The sequence below is a fragment of the Phaenicophaeus curvirostris genome, assembly GCF_032191515.1.
Source record: "Phaenicophaeus curvirostris isolate KB17595 chromosome W unlocalized genomic scaffold, BPBGC_Pcur_1.0 scaffold_35, whole genome shotgun sequence".
NCBI classification, from domain to species: Eukaryota; Metazoa; Chordata; class Aves; order Cuculiformes; family Cuculidae; genus Phaenicophaeus; species Phaenicophaeus curvirostris.
The window spans coordinates 2,974,354-2,982,651 of record NW_027206664.1 but is presented as its reverse complement, the minus strand read 5'-3'; the positions used below and the strand labels follow the sequence as shown (position 1 = coordinate 2,982,651).

General features: G+C 45.2%; 1 non-coding gene across 1 annotated transcript; it reads right to left on the bottom strand.

Annotated features, from left to right (window-relative positions):
• Positions 1-6,393: 6,393 nt before the first annotated feature.
• On the bottom strand, positions 6,394-6,476 carry LOC138733852 (small nucleolar RNA SNORD72). Its single transcript, XR_011339485.1, has one exon. It is a non-coding gene; the product is annotated as a small nucleolar RNA SNORD72 (small nucleolar RNA).
• Positions 6,477-8,298: the final 1,822 nt, after the last annotated feature.

The following is an 8,298-nucleotide window of genomic DNA, read 5'->3' as shown; positions in this document are numbered from 1 at the left end:
CTGGTAGCTTTTTCCTCTCCTGTAAATGTTTGGTAATCTTCCTTCTCTGTTATTAAGAGTAAACTTATTTACATGTATAAAATGCTTAGGCAAATAACGCAAAACAGGTAATGCACTGTAATTATGTCTAATTCTTTTAGAAAGTCAGGTTCAGGTAGCTACTCTGAACATCTTCTCGTAGCAGTACTGAGTATTGAGACTTCAGCAATTTTGGAAGGTTGTTGCACAGATGGTTCCATTCTTCTATTATGCTTCAAGCAGAAAGTAACTTTGAAAGGAGGGAGGGGTAGAGGAGGGAAAGAGACTATAAATTACGTATTAATTGCAGAATTTGGCTAGATCTTCTCGGGGATGATGGACATGGGGGAATGCTTGACATCTAAGTCCTGACTTCACTTGTATGAGCATGTCCATTTTATTTATTGTCACAGACCAGTGATGACATTATTTTCCCGATACAATTAATTCCATAATAAGTCAGTACACACTCCTGTTCTGTTCAACTATTTTTGTTAAGAAATTTCAGCCTAAAAAAAGGGTGCCCTGGGCAATGTGGAAGAGAGAAAGGCTTTGAAATTTAAAACAGGCAAGTTTCTTTATAATAAAATGAACAGACTGTGTGTGTGGTCTGTTTTTTAAATAAATAAATAAAACACTTCCTTTGAGAAAAGGTTTTATGTTTAGATATTTAAATAGTTTCCTCTTTTTACTGTTCAGTCTGATGGTGACACTGTTCAGGGGGGCAGTGATTCACTTTTGTACATTCTCTTGTGTTCCCCAGTTCTGTGATTCTTGAATAAAACTTTGAAGTGTTTTAAAGGTGACTTACATTAAAACCAAATTAAGCTAAGTCAGTTTTAAGCATGCTGCCATCAATACCTTTAATGCAGTAGCTGCGTAAGTTGGCTACATTAATATTAATAGCTTAAAGCACAGAATACACAAATTCAGAGTATTTTGTTAACATCTTTGGGTTTTAACACCGGGAATAAATCATACAGTGGTCTACAGAAAGGTAGGTCTATTTCTTAATTTTCGGGATATTGTCATGAAAATTTCGCAACTCACCCATGCTGACCAAGGAGAGAGGCCAGACCACAAAGTATAGAATTACTAGTTATTTTATTCATGCGCATGAGGTGTCTCGTTCAAATTGGGGCACCCTGCGTGTGATTTTACACATGGTTCTTGTACCTGAATGCTAGAAAGGTATAACATGATTTGACCAATCACTACTTAACACAGGCATGCTACTGTTTTACAAAGCAACTATAATGATATGGCATCCATCTGCTTCTTACTTGATCTAGATGTCCCTGGAGTCAATCTTGCTACAGTTACTTATCTATGGTGCCAGATAATGGGAGGGTTTCACAGAAGCCTTAGAGGGGCTAGGATGCTGTCATTATTGTGATAGTCCAGGAATACCCCTTATTTTTCAGGGTGGGGTCTGTCCTTGCAATGAGCTTTAGTCATGCTTACTTAACCATGTCTATGCACTAAACAATGTAAGCTCTCATGGTCTCTTTCATACAATTTCATACTATAAAGGCTATTTGGTACAATAGTTAGGGAATGCGATTTTCCTAACAATATAGAGATTGCGTTTTTAAGATTGAGAAAATAGAAGTATTTCTAAGTGCTTTCATTCTACATCTGGTAATCACTAATATTTACTGTAAACTTAAAGATCAACTTTTAATATATTTATTTCTCTGCTATCTCCCTTCCCATCTTCAGCCTGTTTTTTGTACAGTCTGCTTTCTTTACCCACTGGTGAACTGTGGAGTGGCATGGGTGAATTGTTTTGGAGGTGGCAGCCCTCTATGGATTTTCTGCTTTTGTGGGAGCTGCTTGGGGGGTGTTTATATGTACCCAGTGTAACGTGTGTGCATTGAACTTAGAATCATAGAATCACCAGGTTGGAAGAGACCCACCGGATCATCGAGTCCAACCATTCCCACCAATCTCTAAACCATGCCCCTCAGTACCTCATCCACCCGCACCTTAAACACCTCCAGGGAAGGCGAGTCGACCACCTCCCTGGGCAGCCTGTTCCAGTGCCTAATGACCCTTTCAGTGAAGAATTTTTTCCTTATGTCGAGCCTGAACCTGAAACTTGTTAAGCTGAGAGAGAATAAGAAGAAAAATGATACTGAAGAGAACAACTTATGGTCTATACTTTAGTCTTTTTGTGGGATAGGAAGGAAGATGGGGAGACTGCCAGAAGCTAGTGTTGAACTAGGTCGATTATCCCAGTGGTTCTGTTATCATGGAAGACATGGTTTAGGAAATTCTGACCTAGAAGCTTGATGAATAGGCAGTTATGAAGATGATTTGTGAATGACTGATCTTGCTGTCAGAACAGAAAGAAAAGGCAGATATCTGGAAGAAGTGTCACAGAAGGTAAGCTCAGTTGGTGAGAGGGAGCCCAGCCATGGTGTCCACCCAGCGAGTGGCTGCATCCTCTGCACCTGCCAGAAGGGACACATCAGTCCAGACTGAGCTCCCAGGAAAGCACGCAGCCATCCAGGTCTCAGGCTGCATGGAGTGCCACCAGCTTGCACTGGAAACAGAGGGCAGCAAGGGCAATGACTGCATGAGGTGTGAGCAGGTGGACTACCTCCTCAGCCTAGTAGCAAAACTGAAAGAGGAAGTAGAGAGGCCGAGGAGCATCAGGGAGTGTGAGCTAGAGATAGACTGGTGGAACCACACCCTGAGCTCCAGGATACAGGAGCAGACTCAGCCACAGGAAAAAGCCAAGGATCAAAGGGATCTGGTATCTTCCCCCCATCAGGTTGTAGGCAAGGCCTCAAAAGGAAGTAGTGAGTGGAAGCAAGTCCATCGACGGGGCAGAAAACCACCCCCACTCCTTGCTCACACCTCCTCAGGTGTCTTTCCACAACAGATTTGAGGCTCTCGGTGTGGAGAACGGACTGGGGGAAAACGCGGAGGAAGATGCACCTACATTGGAGAAAGGGCAGAGACTGCAACGGCACACACCGTATTACCACAACTGCCATGAGGACACATAGGAGAGTCATAGTTGTAGGAGTCTCTCTACTGAAGGGGACAGAGGGTCCGATATGTCGAGCAGACCCCACTCACAGGGAAGTCTGCTGCCTCCCAGGAGCTCGGGTAAGGGATGTTGCTAGGGAACTTCCCAACCTGGTGAGGCCTACAGACTATTACCCGTTACCACTGCTCCACGTGGGAGGGGATGAAGCCGCAGTACGAAGCCCAAGGGGAATTCAAAGAGATTTTTGGGCCTTGGAACGGCTAGTGAGGGAATCTGGGGCCAGAGTGATTTTTTCTTCCCTCCTTCCACTTACAGGTGGTGACATGGCAAAGCTCAGATGGGCCCAGTCGATTAATACACGGCTCCGTGGCTGGTGTCACCGCAACAAATTTAGGTTTTTCAACAATGGGATGGCCTACATGACACCAGGACTACAGGTATCGGATGGGAGCCACCTTTCTCAGAGGGGGAGGAGGATCTTTGAGCAGGAGCTTGCAGGGCTCGTAGATAGGGCTTTAAACTAGATGTGAAGGGGGAGGGGGATAACATCAGGCTAGCCTGTGACAAGTGGTGGGAGGACAGGGGTCAGGGAGGATACTTCTCCAAAACACCTTATAGGTAATAAAGGGTCCACTAGGAAGGTGATGCAACTGGCAGCCCAGCTGAAGTGCCTCTATACAAATGCACGAAGCTTGGGTAACAGGCAGGAGGAGCTGGAAGCTACCGTGCTACTAGAAAGCTATCATCTAGTTGCCATCACGGAAACTTGGTGGGATGAATTCCATGACTGGGGTGTGACTATCGATGGCTACAGGCTGTTCAGAAGGGACAGACTGGGAAAGAGGGGTGGAGGCATTGCCTTCTTTCTCAGGAAAGGGATAGAATGTGAAGAGCTGTCGTGGAAGAGTAGCCACAAACGGTCGATTTTGGCAGCTAAACCCGAGCAGTTGGACTCCCAATTCCTTTCCCTCCCTGTTTTACCACAAAGGGGGCTTTTAGTAAAAACTGGGGACAAGGGAGCGGAACAGTGCTGGCAAATATTCAAGGATGCTTTCCATAAAACGCAAGAGCGCTCAGTCCCCATATGTAGAAAATCAGGCAGGGAAGGGAAGAGACCAGTGTGGCTGAGTCGAGACCTGCTGGTTAAACTAAAGAAGAGGGAACTGCACAGGCAGTGCAAGCAGGGACAGGTACCCTGGGACGTGTATGGGGAAGCTGCCCGGTTGTGTAGGGATGAAGTCAGGAAAGCCAAGGCGCAGCTGGAGCTGAACTTGGCAAGGGAACTGAAGACCAACAAGAGGGGCTTCTACAGGTGTATCAATCAGAAAAGGAAGGTTAAAGTACCCCTACTGATGGTTGAGAATGGTGACCTCATATCAACAGATGAGGAGAAGGCTTGAGGTACTTAACAACTTTTTTGCCTCATTCTTCACTGTCAACTGCTCTCTTCATCCCTCCTGGGTTACGGGACAGCAAGATGGTGACCAGGGGGGTAAATCCCCTCCCACTGTAGAGGAGGATCAGGTTCATGACCACCTGAGGAACCTGAACGTATAGAAGTCTATGGGACCTGATGAGATGCATCCCAGAGTCCTGAGGGAATTGGCCGATGCGGTTGCCAAGCCCCTCTCCATGATATCTGAAAAGTCATGGCAATCGGGAGAAGCCCCTGGTGACTGGAAGAAGGGTAACGTTGTGTGCATTTTTAAAAAGGGTAGAAAAGACGACCTTGGGAACTACCAACCTGTCAGCCTCACCTCTGCCTGGGAAGATCATGGAACAGATCCTCCTAGAAGCCATGCTAAAGCACATGGAAGTGATTAATGGCAGCCAGCACAGCTTCACCAGGGGCAAATCTTGTATGACCAACTTAGTGGCTTTCTATGATAGGGTAACTGCAGCAGTGGACACAGGAAAAGCAACGGATGCAATCTATCTGGACTTCTGTAAAGCCTTTCACACGGTCACCCACACCACCCTTCTCTCTAAATTGGAGAGATCTAGCACATTCATCCCCCCTGTACACGAATCCTGTGTTCATTTTGGGCCACTCACTACAAGAAAGACATTGAGGTGCTGGAGTGTGTCCAGAGGAGGGCAACAAAGCTGGTGAAGGGCCTGGAGAATAAGTCGTATGAGGAGCAACTGAGGGAACTGGGGTTATTTAGTCTGGAGGAGTCTGAGGTTAGACCTTATCACTGTCTACAACTACCTGAAAGGAGGCTAGAGCAAGATGGGTGTTGGTCTCTTCTCCTGAGTGATAGGACAAGAGGAGATAGCCTTGAGTTGCACCAGGAGAGCTTTAGATTGGATATTATGAAAGACTTCTTCACCGAAAGGGTTATCAGGTACTGGAACAGGCTGCCCAGGGAGGTGGTTGAGTCACCATCCCTGGAGGTAAAGACTTTTAGATGTGGCACTTCTAAGAGACAGGGTTTAGTGGTAGACTTGGCAGTGTTAGGTTAACAGTTGGACTTGCTGATCTTAGAGGTCTTTTCCATCCTAAGTGATTCAATGATTTTGTAATTCAAATGTACCCCCAAGTCACAGACTTCTTAATCATACTCCCTACCATTTACTGTTAACACCCATCATTATTAAGCCTGATCTATTTGTTGTCAAGTTTCCAGACCATTTGGGTAGCTTCCATCTCAACTACAGCAGGTCTCCAGTCCCTTCATGTCTGGCAGTACATGTGCTCCAGCTCAGGAGGTTTTTTTACCCAAGAAGCAATGATCCACTGAAAAAGCAATACTTTCACAGGCCTTTGAGCCACAGAACAGTCATCAGTAGCCAAGACTGCAAATCCCTCTTAAACTATTCCCTCCTAGAACAGCACTTAGAGCCATTAATCAAGTTACTGTCTTTGAGATAAATTCTGCCTCTGCATGCTAGAGCACAATGAAACTCAGTCCATAGTGCCAATATTTCATTTCTCTTACAGGCAAGTCCTTTTGAGCAACATGTACAAGCCTCTCTTTTAAGTTCAGCACAGACATAACAGTCCTTTTCAAGGTGGAGACACTATCAAATGAAGTCATTTAAAGGATTATTTTTAATGAATTGCTTCAGTGCATACCATCAAGAATTTGTGGATGTCAATTTACGTATTTTAAGGAGTCCCGTATTTCACTGAAATAAAGCATGCATAAAAGGTGATGTTTTCTGAATAGGACTATTTATTTTAGCAGACAGATGAGTCTTTACGATGAAGTGGAGGCTGCAACAGCTGCTCTCTTGGGCTTCGGCACAGTTCCCTCACGGAATCCATTCCTACAAATAGAAATAGGGTTACCGCTTTTTGAAAGGGTGGTTTCTGTTCCAGGTTATTTTCTAACAAGTAATGTTTTAGATCAAGTTCATCAGCTTTTTTCAGCTTCTCTCAGTAATGTACTGAAATCACTATGGAGTTTATACATTTTCAGACATTTTTAATAAGAAAGATCACAGACAAGCTGTTTGGAATAAGCAGCATGGTTTTCTCTCTCTTCTGCTGAAGTAAATTTGACTTCTTCAAATAGGAAGATTTCAGTAACTGAATAAACACTGGAAGACTGAATCAGATACAGCACACCCACCAAAGGCACTCCTTTATGTTCCTACTAAGCAACTGAGCAGAAGATTTCACATTTGTTAGTACTGAAGTGCAAGTCAATTTCTTACAAAAAACTTCTATGTCTCCAAGCAGAGATTAAGACAGGCATGACAAAAGAGGAGTCAAACCCAAGCTTGCTTTTGAATGCGACATTTTACTTCAGCAACACTCGGTGGAAACCAGGCTGCAGTTGCACACTGTAAGGTATTTTCTGGCTGCTGCTGGAAAAGACTGTGCTCACCAAAAAGCCACAGATGAATGGATCCCTCAACTACACTTGGGTCCAGGATGTAGAAGACTGACTATTAAATCCAATCTACATTTTTAGGAAAAGACTCTTGAATTGCTTGGTAGTTTTCATTCAGCTTTCTGGTGTATTAAGCCAGAAGTTACAGAGCTCCATTTCAGATAAAACAAATTCTTAATGAGTTTAACAGGATAGAACCTTTTAAGTACAACTTAAAGCTTTATAACACATTTTAGAAACCTGTAACTCAGAATCTGATGTTACAATTACTTATTGCAAACTGAACTCCAAATTAGAGAGCGAATAGCGAAGTATTTCAATCCTGAAGTTTTTTTGTGGGCAAGAGGGGATTGGAATGCATTTCAAGAATTGTCTTTTACAAATCCCGATACTTCAGTGCAACCAGAAATTTCATAGAACCATAGAATAGTTTGGGTTGGAAGGGACCTTAAAGATCATCTAGTTCCAACCCTCTGCCACGGGCAGGGACATCCCACTAGATCGGGCTGCCCAAGGCCCCATCCAACCTGGCCTTGAACACCTCCAGGGATGGGGCAGCCACAACTTCCCCAGGCAACCTGTGCCAGTGCCTCACCACTCTCATGGTGAAGAAATTCCTCCTTATGTCTAGTCTAAATCTGCCCCTCTCCAGTTTATAACCAGTGCCCCTCATCCTATCACTACAAGCCTTTGCAAACAGTCCCTCTCCAGCTTTCTTGTTAGGCCCCTTTCAGGTACTGGAATGTCGCTATAAGATCTCCTCGGAGCCTTCTCTTCTCCAGGCTGAACAAGCCCAACTCTCTCAGCCTGTCCTTGTATGGGAGGTGCTCCAGTCCTCTGATCATCCTTGTAGCCCTCCTCTGAACCTGTTCCAACAGCTCCATATCCTTCTTATCTTGAGGATTCCAGAACTGGACACAGTACTCCAGGTGGGGTCTCACAAGAGAGGAATAGAGAGGCAGAATCACCTCCCTCAACCCGCTGGCCATGCTTCTTTTGATGCAGCCCAGGATACCGTTGGCCTTCTGGGCTGCGAGCGCATATTGCCGGCTCACGTCGAGCTTCTCATTGACCAGCAGCCCCAAGTCCTTCTCTGCAGGGCTGCTCTCAGTCACATCATCCCCCATCGTGTACTGAACGTGGGGATGGCCCCGACCCAGGTGTAGGACCTTGCACTTGGCCTTGTTGAACCTCATGAGGTTCTCACACGCCCACTTCTCCAGCCTGTCCCTCTGGATGACATCCCGTCCTTCTGGTGTGGCAACTGCACCACTCAGCTTGGTGTCATCTGCAAACTTGCTGAGGGTGCACTAAGTCTAGCTGTCAATATCATTGATGAAGATATTAAACAGCGCTGGTCCCAGTACGGACCCCTGAGGGACACCACTTGACACAGATCTCCATCTGGACTTCGAGCCATTGACTACTACTCTCTGA